The sequence below is a fragment of the Salmo salar genome, chromosome ssa01, assembly GCF_905237065.1.
Source record: "Salmo salar chromosome ssa01, Ssal_v3.1, whole genome shotgun sequence".
In the NCBI taxonomy this organism is placed as follows: Eukaryota; Metazoa; Chordata; class Actinopteri; order Salmoniformes; family Salmonidae; genus Salmo; species Salmo salar.
The window spans coordinates 105,219,518-105,234,672 of record NC_059442.1 but is presented as its reverse complement, the minus strand read 5'-3'; the positions used below and the strand labels follow the sequence as shown (position 1 = coordinate 105,234,672).

The 15,155-nt window shown below is 44.2% G+C and overlaps 1 protein-coding gene across 1 annotated transcript in view; it reads right to left on the bottom strand.

Annotated features, from left to right (window-relative positions):
- Positions 1–5,549: 5,549 nt before the first annotated feature.
- The window catches only part of LOC106583995 (protein eyes shut homolog), a 51,950-nt gene continuing 42,344 nt past the window's right edge, over positions 5,550–15,155 (bottom strand). Inside the window, exons 8-9 of the mRNA XM_045698217.1 lie at positions 8,976–9,097; positions 5,550–5,805 (exon numbers count right to left, since the gene is read on the bottom strand). The gene's annotated coding sequence lies outside the window, so the exon portion shown is untranslated. The remainder of the gene's footprint in view (positions 5,806–8,975; positions 9,098–15,155) is intronic.

The following is a 15,155-nucleotide window of genomic DNA, read 5'->3' as shown; positions in this document are numbered from 1 at the left end:
AGTAGCACAGTCAGTGTAGTCAGCTCAGCTATCCCCATTGAGACCGTGTCTGTGCCTCGACCAAGGTTGGGCAAAATTAAAGATGGCGGCGTTCGCCTTAGCAATCTCACTAGTATAAAGACCTCCTCCATTCCTGCCATTATTGAAAGAGATTGTGATACCTCACATCTCAAAATAGGACTACTTAATGTTAGATCCCTCACTTCAAAGGCAGTTATAGTCAATGAACTAATCACTGATCATAATCTTGATGTGATTGGCCTGACTGAAACATGGCTTAATCCTGATGAATTTACTGTGTTAAATGAGGCCTCACCCCCTGGTTACACTAGTGACCATATCCCCCGCGCATCCCGCAAAGGCGGAGGTGTTGCTAACATTTACGATAGCAAATTTAAATTTACCACAAAAAAAACAACAACGACGTTTTCGTCTTTTGAGCTTCTAGTCATGAAATCTATGCAGCCTACTCAATCACTTTTTATAGCTACTGTTTACAGGCCTCCTGGGCCATATGCAGCGTTCCTCACTGAGTTCCCTGAATTCCTATCGGACCTTGTAGTCATCGCAGATAATATTCACATTTTTGGTGACTTTAATATTCACATGGAAAAGTCCACAAGGCTTTCGGAGCAATCATCGACTCAGTGGGTTTTGTCCAACATGTCTCTGGACCTACTCACTGGCACAGTCATACTCTGGACCTAGTTTTGTCCCATGGAATAAATGTTGTGGATCTTAATGTTTTTCCTCATAATCCTGGACTATCGGACCACCATTTTATTACGTTCGCAATCGCAACAAATAATCTGCTTAGACCCCTAATGAATTCATGAACTTCTTTGAGGAAAATATCATGATCATAAGAAAGCAAATTACGGACTCCTCTTTAAATCTGCGTATTCCTCCAAAGCTCCATTGTCCTGAGTCTGCACAACCCTGCCAGGACCTAGGATCAAGGGAGACATTAAAGTGTTTTAGTAATATATCTCTTGACACAATGATGAAAATAATCATGGCCTCTAAACCTTCAAGCTGCATACTGGACCCTATTCCAACTAAACTACTGAAAGAGCTGCTTTCTGTGCTTGGCCCTCCTATGTTGAACATAATAAACGGCTCTCTATCCACCGGATGTGTACCAAACTCACTGAAAGTGGCAGTAATAAAGCCTCTCTTGAAAAAGCCAAATCTTGACCCAGAAATTATAAAAAACTTTTGGCCTATATCGAATCTTCCATTCCTCTCAAAAAAAAATTTAAAAACTGTTGCGCAGCAACTCACTGCCTTCCTGAAGACAAACAATTTATACAAAACGCTTCAATCTGGTTTTAGACCCCATCATAGCACTGAGACTGCACTTGTGAAGGTGGTAAATTACCTTTTAATGACGTCAGACCGAGGCTCTGCGTCTGTCCTTGTGCTCCTAGATCTTAGTGCTGCTTTTGATACCATTGATCACCACATTCTTTTGGAGAGATTGGAAACCCAAATTGGTCTACATGGACAATTTCTGGCCTGGTTTAGGTCTTATCTGTCGGAAAGATATCAGTTTGTCTCTGTGAATGGTTTGTCCTCTGACAAATCAACTGTAAATTTCGGTGTTCCTCAAGGTTCAGTTTTAGGACCACTATTGTTTTCACTATATATTTTACCTCTTGGGGATGTCATTCGAAAACATAATGTTAAATTTCACTGCTATGCGGATGACACACAGCTGTACATTTCAATGAAACATGGTGAAGCCCCAAAATTGCCTTCGCTAGAAGCCTGTGTCTCAGACATAAGGAAGTGGATGGCTGCAAACTTTCTACTTTTAAACTCGGACAAAACAGAGATGCTTGTTCTAGGTCCCAAGAAACAAAGAGATCTTCTGTTGAATCTGACAATTAATCTGGATGGTTGTACAGTCGTCTCAAATAAAACTGTGAAGGACCTCGGCGTTACTCTGGACCCTGATCTCTCTTTTGAAGAACATATCAAGACTGTTTCAAGGACAGCTGTTTTCCATCTACGTAACATTGCAAAAATCAGAAACTTTCTGTCCAAAAATGACGCAGAAAAATGTATCCATGCCTTTGTTACTTCTAGGTTGGACTACTGCAATGCTCTACTTTCCGGCTACCCGGATAAAGCACTAAATAAACTTCAGTTAGTGCTAAATACGGCTGCTAGAATCCTGACTAGAACCAAAAAATTTGATCATATTACTCCAGTGCTAGCCTCCCTACACTGGCTTCCTGTTAAGGCAAGGGCTGATTTCAAGGTTTTACTGCTAACCTACAAAGCATTACATGGGCTTGCTCCTACCCATCTTTCCGATTTGGTCCTGCCGTACATACCTACACGTACGCTACGGTCACAAGAAGCGGGCCTCCTAATTGTCCCTAGAATTTCTAAGCAAACAGCTGGAGGCAGAGCTTTCTCCTATAGAGCTCAATTTTTATGGAATAGTCTGCCTACCAATGTGAGAGACGCAGACACAACCTTTAAGTCTTTACTGAAGACTCATCTCTTCAGTAGGTCCTATGATTAAGCGTAGTCTGGCCCAGGGGTGTGAAGGTGAACGGAAAGGCTGGAGTAACGATCCGCCCTTGCTGTCTCTGCCTGGCCGGTTTCCCCTCTTTCCACTGGGATTCTCTGCCTCTACCCCTATTACGGGGGCTGAGTCACTGGCTTACTGGTGTTCTTCCATGCCGTCCCTGGGAGGGGTGCGTCACTTGAGTGGGTTGAGTCACTGACGTGGTCTTCCTGTCTGGGTTGAGTCACTAACGTGCCCCTCCCCCCCCCCCCCCCTGGGTTGTGCCATGGCGGAGATCTTTGTGGGCTATACTCGGCCTTGTCCCGGGATGGTATGTTGGTGGTTGGAGATATCTCTCCAGTGGTGTGGAGGCTGTGCTTTGGCAAAGTGGGTGGGGTTATATGCTACCTGTTTGGCCCTGTCCGGGGGGATTCATCGGATGGGGCAACAGTGTCTCCTGACCCCTCCTGTCTCAGCCTCCAGTATTTATGCTGCAGTAGTTTATGTGTCGGGGGCTAGGGTCAGTCTGTCACATCTGGAGTATTTCTCTTGTCTTTTCCGGTGTCCTGTGTGAATTTAAATATGCTCTCTCTAATTCTCTCTTTCTTTCTCTCTTTCTTTCTTTCTCTCTCTCGGAGGACCTGAGCCCTAGGACCATGCCTCAGGACTACCTGGCTTGATGACTCCTTGCTGTCCCCAGTTCACCTGGCCGTGCTGCTGCTCCAGTTCTAACTGTTCTGCCTGCAGCTATGGAACCCTGACCTGTTCACCGGACGTGCTACCTGTCCCAGACCTGCTGTCCCAGACCTGCTGGAACCCTGACCTGTTCACCGGACTTTCTCCCTGTCCCAGACCTGCTGTTTTCAACTCTCTAGAAACAGCAAGAGCGGTAGAGATACTCTCAAAGATCGGCTATGAAAAAGCCAACTGACACTTACTCTTGTGTTACTGACTTGTTGCACCCTCGACAACTACTATGACTATTATTATTTGACCATGCTGGTCATTTATGAACATTTGAACATCTTGGCCATGTGCTGTTATAATATCCACCTGGCACAGCCAGAAGAGGACTGGCCACCCCTCATAGCCTGGTTCCTCTCTAGGTTTCTTCCTAGGTTTTGGCCTTTCTAGGGAGTTTTTCCTAGCCACCTTGCTTCTACACCTGCATTGCTTGCTGTTTGGGGTTTTAGGTTGGGTTTCTGTACAGCACTTTGAGATATCAACTGATGTAAGAAGGGCTATATAAATACATTTGATTTGATTTTGATTTGATTTGATGTCCCAATTCTCTCAAGGCTTCAAAATCATTCTTTAACCTGTCTCCTGCTCTTCATCTACACGGATTGAAGTGGATTTGACATCAATAAGGGATCATAGCTTTCACCTGGTCAGTCTACTGTATGTCATGGAAAGAGCAGTCGTTCCTAATGTTTTGTACACTCAGTGTATGTGTGCTGTGTTTGTGAAAAGTCACCGTTTTTATTTCATAAAATATAATTGGGCATTATGGCATCAGCACACCACCTGAAAGCAGGACACACCAAGGTACTGACCATCCGTAGTGTTATAATAGCTTAGGGAGTCAGCACGTGTAGGAGATTGCTCCAGCAGATATTTTCTGGGTACTTCTAAACATTTAATTGGGCATTATGAACCATTACACCACCTGAAAGCAGGCTACATGAAGGCACTCTGTGTCTAATATGGTGTTGTGCAGCTCACCCTTTTACATTTTTTTCTCATTTCAAAAACCTTTAATTGGGCATTTTGGCAGCTCTACACTACCTGAAAGTCATTATTTTATCCAACATTGTTTTAGCTCACTGGGCAACACCAAATATACTACTGGTATTGTTATCTACTTTATTAGCTCACTGGTCTACACCAAATATACTACTGGTATTGTTATCTACTTTATTAGCTCACTGGTCTACACCAAATATACTACTGGTATTGTTATCTACTTTATTAGCTCACTGGTCTACACTACAGAAAGTAATAGCTCACTGGTCTACACCACATTAACTAATAGTAGCTCACTGGTCTACACCACATGAACTAATAGTAGCTCAGTGGTCTACACTACAGAAATGAATAGCTCACTGGTCTACACCACATTAACTAATAGTAGCTCACTGGTCTACACCACATTAACTAATAGTAGCTCACTGGTCTACACCACATTAACTAATAGTAGCTCAGTGGTCTACACCACATTAACTAATAGTAACTCAGTGGTCTACACCACATTAACTAATAGTAGCTCAGTGGTCTACACCACATTAACTAATAGTAGCTCAGTGGTCTACACCACATTAACTAATAGTAGCTCAGTGGTCTACACCACATTAACTAATAGTAGCTCAGTGGTCTACACCACATTAACTAATAGTAGCTCACTGGTCTACACCACATTAACTAATAGTAGCTCACTGGTCTACACCACATTAACTAATAATAGCTTACTGGTCTATACCACATTAACTAATAGTAGCTCACTGGTCTACACCACATGAACTAATAGTAGCTCAGTGGTCTACACCACATTAACTAATAGTAGCTCAAAGGACTACACCACAGGAACAAATAGTAGCTCACTGGACTACACCACAGGAACAAATAGTAGTTCACTGGTCTACACCACATTAACTAATAGTAGCTCACTGGTCTACACCACATTAACTAATAGTAGCTCAAAGGACTACACCACATTAACTAATAGTAGCTCAAAGGACTACACCACAGGAACTAATAGTAGCTCACTGGACTACACCACAGGAACTAGCAGCTCACTGGACTACACCACAGAAACCAATAGTAGTTCACTGGACTACACCACAGGAACTAATAGTAGTTCACTGGACTACACCACAGGAACTAATAGTAGCTCACTGGACTACACCACAGGAACTAGCAGCTCACTGGACTACACCACAGAAACCAATAGTAGTTCACTGGACTACATAACAGGAACTAATAGTAGCTCACTGGACTACACCACAGGAACTAATATTAGCTCACCGGGTCGGCATCTGCAGGCTGCTGTTCCATCAGAACGAGTCAGGCAGGTAGCATTGTGCAGGCAGGGATCGTGGGCAGAGTCACAGGGGTCAAAGGGCATGTTGCATAAGGGCCCACTGAAGAAGGGGGGGCAGGTGCAGCTGAACTCCCCAGGTAGGGGTGACTCCTGACACTGAGCTCCATTAAGACAGGGCCCAGAGCCACACTCATCCACATCCTCAGAGCAGTCCACACCTGCCCAGCCCTGCGGGCACAGACACCTGGGGAGACAGGAGGAGTTAGGGTTGGTATTGATGTTGTCGATACAAAGGTTGGAGATTGTTTCTTTAAAAATAAATGATATGCCTATGTGTTTATGATGTAACTAGCAAGGGGGAACAGATAGGAAAGGGGAGCTCTGGTTGATATTGATATTCACATATAATACAAAGGTTGGGGATGGTTTCTACAAAATAAATGATGTGTGTTAATGATTTAACTAACAACATGTTATTTCCCTCCATCCTCTCTCTCACGTGGTGTCCTGTGTTAACTTAAGTTCTCTCTCTCTCCTCCCCACCTCCTCTCTCTCTCCCTCTCTCCCTCCATCCTCTCTCTCACGTGGTGTCATGTGTTAAGTTCTATCTCTCCTCCCCCTCTCCCTCTCTCTCTCCATCCTCACATTCTCTCTCTCTCCTCCCCCTCCTCCTCCTCTCTCTCCCTCTCCCTCATCCTCACATTCTCTCCTCCCCCTCCGCCTCTCTCCCTCTCCCTCATCCTCACATTCTCTCTCTTCTCCCTCTCCCTATCTCCCTCCATCCTCATATTCTCTGTCTCTCCATCCCCCATCTCTTTCTCCATCTTCCCCCTCCTCTATCTCTCTCATCCTCTCTGTCTCTCTTCTCCCCCTCCTCTCTCTCCATCCTCACATTCCCTCTCTCTCCTCCCGCTCCTCTCTCTCCATCCTCACATTCCCTCTCTCTCCTCCCGCTCCTCTCTCTCCTCCCCCTCCTCTCTCTCTCTCTCTCTCTCTCCTCCCCTATCTCGCTCTGTCTCTCCATCCTCCCCCTCCTCCTCCATCGCTCTCTCTCTCTCCCCCAGTGTGAAGACACATTAGGTAGAGTAAATACAGCCGTTTTCCCTCCCGATGACTCACAGATCCCCAGAAACCCTTCATGCTGCGAGCCATTGATTGATTCATTAGTTTGACCTGCCATCTGCAGTTCATTATTGCTGATGCTGTTAGCTAGGTAGAAAATATAATCACTATCTAAGCATTTTCCTCCTTTTCTCTCAAACTCCCATATTTTTCATGTTTTCTTAGATAGAGAGAGTGAGAGGAAAGATAGGAAAGGATAGTGGGCTGGATTCAAGAGCTGGAGGCAGGGGACATAACAGCTAGACCACCCCAGGCTATCTGAGCAAGGCGTCCTTGCATGTATTATGTGACTGAGAAGACTGATGCAATGACACTGACTATGTCTGATTAACACTATAGGGTGGACCCACACTGTACCGTCTGATTAACACTATAGGGCAGACCCACACTGACTATGTCTGATTAACACTATAGGGTGGGACCCACACTGTACTGTCTGATTAACACTATAGGGCAGACCCACACTGTACTGTCTGATTAACACTATAGGGCAGACCCACACTGTACTGTCTGTTTAACACTATAGGGCGGACCCACACTGTACTGTCTGTTTAACACTATAGGGCAGACCCACACTGTACTGTCTGTTTAACACTATAGGGCAGACCCACACTGTACTGTCTGTTTAACACTATAGGGCAGACCCACACTGTACTGTCTGTTTAACACTATAGGGCAGACCCACACTGTACTGTCTGATTAACACTATAGGGCGGACCCACACTGTACTGTCTGATTAACACTATAGGGCAGACCCACACTGTACTGTCTGTTTAACACTATAGGGCGGACCCACACTGTACTGTCTGATTAACACTATAGGGTGGACCCACACTGTACTGTCTGATTAACACTATAGGGCAGACCCACACTGTACTGTCTGATTAACACTATAGGGTGGACCCACACTGTACCGTCTGATTAACACTATAGGGCAGACCCACACTGACTATGTCTGTTTAACACTATAGGGTGGACCCACACTGTACTGTCTGATTAACACTATAGGGTGGACCCACACTGTACTGTCTGATTAACACTATAGGGTGGACCCACACTGTACTGTCTGATTAACACTATAGGGTGGACCCACACTGTACTGTCTGTTTAACACTATAGGGTGGACCCACACTGTACCGTCTGATTAACACTATAGGGCAGACCCACACTGACTATGTCTGTTTAACACTATAGGGTGGACCCACACTGTACTGTCTGATTAACACTATAGGGTGGACCCACACTGTACTGTCTGATTAACACTATAGGGTGGACCCACACTGTACTGTCTGATTAACACTATAATATGGACCCACACTGTACTGTCTGATTAGCACTATATTATGGGCCCACACTGTACTAGCTCTGAAATGATATTTTCAAATTGTTATTTTCATTTTGGGGATCTGTAACCAGGCCAGAATCAGACACAACCCTACCGTGGTACCTTTCCTGTAGCTTTGTCCTATGGTCTGAATCAGCCACAACCTTATTGTGGTACCTACCTGTAGCTTTGTCCTATGTCTGAATCAGACACAACCTTACAGTGGTACCTACCTGTAGCTTTGTCCTATGGTCTGAATCAGACACAACCTTACAGTGGTACCTACCTGTCGCTTTGTCCTATGTCTGAATCAGACTCAACCTTACTGTGGTACCTACCTGTAGCTTTGCCCTATGGTCTGAATCAGACACAACCTTACAGTGGTACCTACCTGTAGCTTTGTCCTATGGTCTGAATCAGACACAACCTTACAGTGGTACCTACCTGTAGCTTTGTCCTATGGTCTGAATCAGACACAACCTTACAGTGGTACCTACCTGTAGCTTTGTCCTATGGTCTGAATCAGACACAACCCTACCGTGGTACCTACCTGTAGCTTTGTCCTATGGTCTGAATCAGACACAACCCTACCGTGGTACCTACCTGTAGCTTTGTCCTATGGTCTGAATCAGACACAACCTTATTGTGGTACCTACCTGTAGCTTTGTCCAATGTCTGAATCAGCCACAACCTTACTGTGGTACCTACCTGTAGCTTTGTCCTATGTCTGAATCAGACACAACCTTACTGTGGTACCTACCTGTAGCTTTGTCCTATGTCTGAATCAGACACAACCTTACAGTGGTACCTACCTGTAGCTTTGTCCTATGTCTGAATCAGACACAACCTTACTGTGGTACCTACCTGTAGCTTTGTCCTATGTCTGAATCAGACACAACCTTACAGTGGTACCTACCTGTAGCTTTGCCCTATGTCTGAATCAGACACAACTTTACTGTGGTACCTACTGGTAGCTGTTGAGGAGGTCAGTACAGGTGGCGTTGTTTTTGCACGGCTGTGATGAACACTCGTCTATTTCCTGTTGGCAGAACTCGCCCTCCCATCCGGGGACACAGAGGCACTCATAAGTCTGGAATACAGGAAGTGAAATGGTACATCGTAGGTCTCTAATACAGAAAGTGAAATGGTACAGTGATGATGTCACAAAATAATAGGGATCCAGTTCGAGTTCCACTGCTGATTTTCATTCTTCCCCTCTTATTAGGGACTGATACATATGTGATCATATTACTCCAGTGCTAGCCTCACTGGCTTACTGTTAAGGCCGGAGCTGATTTCAAGGTTTTACTGCTAACCCACAAAGCATTACATGGGCTTGCTCCTATCTATCTCTCCGATTTGGTCCTGCCGTACACACCTACACATACGCTACGGTCACAAGAAGCAGGCTTCCTTATTCTCCTTAGAATTTCAAAGCAAATAGCTGGAGGCAGGGCTTTCTACTATAGAGCTCCATTTTAATGGAATGGTCTGCCTTTAAAAGTCTTTACTGAAGACTACACTGATTGAGTGTTGTCTGGCCCAGAAGTGGGAAGGTGAACGGCAAGGCACTGGAGCGACGAACCGCCCATGCTCCCTCTGCCTGGCCGGCTCCCCTATCTCCACTGGGATTCTCTGCCTCTGACCCTATTACATCACTAGGAGGGGTGCGTCACGGGTTGACGTGATCTTTAGTGGGTTGAGTCACTGATGTGATCTTTCTTTTCGGTTTTGCAGCCCTCTCTGGCTCATGCGGTGGAGGAGAACTTCGTGGGCGATACTCAGCCTTGTCTCAGGGTAGTAAGCTGGTGGTCTGTTGATATCCCTCTAGTGGTGTTGGGGCTGTGCTTTGGCAAAGTGGGTGCAATAGTCTATGTGCCGGGGGTCTAGGGTCCATCTGTCTTATCTGGTGTAATTCTCCTGTCTTATCTGGTGTAATTCTCCTGTCTTATCTGGTGTCCTGTGTGAACTTAAGTATGCTCCCACCAATTCTCCCATTTCTCCCCCCATCTCTCTCTCCCTCTCCCACATCTGTCTCTCTCTCCCTCCCTCTTGGAGGACCTGAGCCCTGAGACCATGCCTCAGAACTACCTGGTCTGAAGACTCCTGGCTGTCCCCAGTCCACCAGGTCGTACTGCTGATCCAGTTTCAACTGTTCTGCCTGCAGCTATGGAACCCTGACCTGTTCACCGGACGTGCTACCTTGTCCCGGACCTGCTGTTTTCACCTCTCTCTTTCCCTCCCTTTTCTCCTACACCTGCTGTTTCAACCTCTGAATGCTCGGCTATGAAAAGCCAACTGACATTTACTTTACTCCTGAGGTGCTGACCTGTTACACCCTCTACAACCACTGTGATCATTATTTCACCCTGCTGGTCATCTATGAACATTTGAACATCTTGAAGAACGATCTGGAATTAATGGCCATGTACTCTTATAATCTCCACCCGTCACAGCCAGAAGAGGACTGGCCACCCCTCAGAGCCTGGTTCCTCTCTAGGTTTCTTCCTAGGTTCCTACCTTTCTAAGGAGCTTTTCCTAGCCACCGTGCTTCTACATCTGCATTGCTTGCTATTTGGGATTTTAGGCTGGGTTTCTGTATAGCACGTTGTGACATCTGCTCATGTAAAAAGGTCTTTATAAATACAATTGATTTGATTTAGACCTGGGACATCAGGTGGGTGCAATTATTATCAGGTAGAAGAGAAAGCCATCAATGCTCAGGACATCCAGGCACAGATTGCATTACCCAATACAGTAATACAGTAAGTACACCTGTTGCCCTCGAACCACTCCTCTTCCTGGTTCAACAGGCCAACTATGTAAAGAAAACATAGTTGTAGTGTTTTCTACCTAAAAACCTGCCACAGCTACACATAATATTATCCCACCGCTGCCAGCATATGTTTCACTGAATGAGCTTAACGTCAAAAGTTTTTTTTCTCCCAATATGGTACCCAAGTTAAACCTCCCACACGTTGAGTAATATCATGATACCGTTGTTACCAAATGCAGCGTTCAATTATATTCATATGAATACTTAAGAATGTTATACTACAATGTCCCACTCAGCCAAAAAGACCTCTCCTGGGAAATATGTTTGAAGCTACAATCTAGCATTTGTTCTTAAGGAAAATAATTAGCCCCACCACTTGTTTTGGGTTTTGGTAAACAGCTGAGGGATGGGGCTGGGGAAATGCATACAGAACAAAATATAAACGCAACATAAAGTGTTGGTCCCATGTTTCATGATTTGAAATAAAAGATCCCAGACATTTTCCATACGCACAAAAGGTTCATTTCTCAAAAAATGTTACTGAGCATTTCTCCTTTGCCAAGACAATGAATCCACCTGACAGGTGTGGCATATCAAGAAGCTGATTAAACAGCATGATCATTGCACAGGTGCACCTTTTGCTGGGAACAATAAACTAAAATGTGCAGTTTTGGCACACAACACAATGCCACAGATGTCTCAAGTTTTGAGGGAGCGCGCAATTTGGCATACTGAGTGCAGGAATGTCCACCAGAGCTGTTGCCAGATAATTTAATATTCATTTCTCTACCATAAGCCGCCTCCAACGTCGTTTTAGAGAATTTGGCAGTACATCCAACCCGGTCTCATAACCGCAGACCCTGAGTAACCACGCCAGCCCAGGACCTCCACATCGTCAGAGACCAGCCACCCGGACAGCTGATGAAACTGTGGGTTTGCACAACCAAAGAATTTCTGCACATACGGTCAGAAACCATCTCAAGGAAGCTCATCTACGTGCTCGTCGTCCTCACCAGGGTCTTGACCTGACAGAACTTCGGCATCATAACTGACCTCAGTGGACAAATGCTCACCTTCGATGGCCACTGGCACGCTGGAAAAGTGTGCTCTTCATGGATGAATACCGGTTTCAACTGTACCGGGCAGATGGCAGACTGATGTCAATGTTGTGAACAGAGTGCCCCATGGTGGCGGTGGGGTAATGGTATGGGCAGGCATAAGCTACGGACAACTAACACAATTGCACTTTATCGATTTCAATTTGAATGCACAGAGATACTGTGACGAGATCCTGAGGTCCATTGTCGTGCCATTCATCCATCGCCTCATGTTTCAGCATGATAATCCACAGCCCCATGTCGCAAGGATCTGTACACAATTCCTGGAGGCTGAAAATGTCCCACTTATTCCATAGCCTGCATACTCACCAGACATGTCACCTGTTGAGCATGTTTTCGATGCTCTGGATCGAGGTGTACGACAGAGTGTTCCAGTTCCCACCAATATCCAGCAACTTTGCACAGCCATTGAAGAGGATTGGGACAAGATTCCACAGGCCACAATCAACAGCCTGATCAACTCTATGTGAAGGAGATGTGTCACGCTGTATGAGGCAAATGATGGGCAGACCAGATACTGACTTGTTTTCTGATCCACACCCCTATTTTTTTTAAGGTATATGTGTCCAACAGATGCATACCTGTATTCCCAGTCATGGGAAATCCATAAATTAGGGCCTAATGAATTTATTGCAATTTACTGATATCCTTAAATGAACTGTAACTCAGTAAAATCTTTGAAATTGTTGCATGTTGCGTTTATCGCAGATTGTAGCTTTAATCTGTGGAATAGTCATGGTTGACTTGGAATTTCCACTACTGTATATTCCAAACACCACCCACCTCTTTTAAAATATTCAGGGCCTGCTTTTCAAGGTATAACTTTGTTAGCATCTGTTACTTCTGTATACACTGAGTGTATAAAACATTAGGAACACCTGCTCTTTCCATGACAGACTGACCAGGTGAATCCAGGTGAAAGTTATGATCCCTTATTGATGTCACCTGTTAAATCCACTTCAATCAGTGTAGATGAAGAGGAGCAGACAGGTTACAGAATGACTTTTAAGCCTTGAGATAATTGAAACATGGATTGTGTATGTATACCATTCAGAGGGTGAATGGGCAAGATAAAATATGCAAATGCCTTTGAGTGGAGTATGGTAGTAGGTGTTAGGCACACCGGTTTGAGTGTGTCAAGAACTGCAACGCTGCTGTGTTTTTCACGCTCAACAGTTTGCCCTGTGTATAAAGAATGGTGCACCACCCAAAGGACATCCAGCCAACTTGACACAACTGTGGGAAGCATTGGAGGCTGTACTCAGGGAAAAAGGGGTTGCAACTCGATATTAGAAAGGTGTTCCTAATGTTTTGTACAAACAGTGTATATTATGAGTCAAATTATACATACAGGGCATTGTGCGTTTCTTAAAATAATTATATTAATGTAAACTATTTTTGGGGATAGGGCTGATTTTTTTAATACTTTCTATTCATATTTGTATTGTATTTGTATTTATTATGGATCCCCATTAGTTACTGCCAAGGCAGCAGCTACTCTTCCTGGAGTCTAGCTAAATTAAAGCAGTTATATACAATTAGGAAAACATTATACTGCATTTCATAACACTTTTCACAACACATTAAGTGTATGCCCTCAGGCCACTACTCTACTACCACATATCTACAAGGCAAAATACATGTGTACGTGTGTGTATTGTGCATATGTTATCGTGTGTGTGTGTGTGTGTGTATGCGCCTGTGTGTGTGTGTCTCTTCATACTCCCCACACTGTTCCAAAAGTGTATGTTTATCTGTTTTTTTATATCTGATTCTACTGCTTGCATGAGCTACTTGATGTGGAATAGAGTTCCATGGAGTCATGGCTCTATGTCAGGGTTCCCCAAATGGCGGCCCGTGGGCAAAATCTGGCCCGCCAGCAATATTATTGGGCCCCTCAAAGCCCTTCAAATTAATTATGAATATTTTTGTTCATTCAAAAAAATAATAATGTTTTATCTTGGACCTGATATGCAATAATTCCCAAATGCAATGTCTGAAGAAGGAAGTGTCCCTACCTAAATAATGCAAAAGTTACATTTTAACTTAATCAATGAGAAGAGAGGATGCAGGAGACAGTCAACTAATAAAGTAGGCAGTGGACCATTTTTTTTTTAGATGCTGAAATGTTTTGCTGCAACCGCAGGCAATCAACAGGAGGTGAACAGCGCCTGGTGCTAAAAATATAGTTAAATTCTTATGCAGGTGGCGCCAAGCAACAGATGGAGAAAAACTACATGAGTCGAGTAATTAATTTAATCAATAATCTTCATTTGAATTTGAATTTAAAAATAACAAGAGGGCTATTTCTTCTGAGCGAAGGCCCATTTAAAATAACTTTTTTTTAATTAAAAAAAATATATATTTTACCCCTTTTTTTCTCCCCAATTTCGTGGTATCCAATTGGTAGTAGTTACAGTCTTGTCTCATCGCTGCAACTCCCGTACGGACTCGGGAGAGGCGAAGGTCGAGAGCCATGCGTCCTCCGAAACACAACCCAACCATGCTGCACTGCTTCTTGACACAATGCACATCCAACCCGGAAGCCAGCCGCACCAATGTGAACACACTGTACTCCCTGTGCTCCCCGTACTCCCTGTACTCCCCGTACTCACTGTACTCTGCGTGCTCCCCATACTCACTGTACTCCCCGTGCTCCCCGTACTCTATGTACACACCATACTCTACGCTCAAGTTAGTGTTCTACGTGAGTTGTCTTTTTTTTTTATCAACTTAAAGTGACTGGACTGCTTGAGTTCTTATCTTCTTATACTCTTTGTATTAAGTCACTGGACTGCTTGAGTTCTTATCTTCTTATACTCTTTGAATAAAGTCACTGGACTGCTTGAGTTCTTATCTTCTTATACTCTTTGTATTAAGTCACTGGACTGCTTGAGTTCTTATCTTCTTATACTCTTTGTATTAGGTCACTGGACTGCTTGAGTTCTTATCTTCTTATACTCTTTGTATTAAGTCACTGGACTGCTTGAGTTCTTATACTCATTGTATTAAGTCACTGGACTGCTTGAGTTCTTATCTTCTTATACTCTTTGTATTAAGTCACTGGACAACTTGAGTTGTTTTCTCTTCGTTAAAGTCTGTGGACTACTTGTCCTCCAGTTGGTCATTAAAATATTCATTATGATAATTAATCATGGTGTAGGAGATGAATGGGTTGTTGTCTATTAGTTTCCTGGCCAGGATCAGGCAGGTTTAATTTAACACAATCCTCTTTGCATACAAAACAAAGGGGG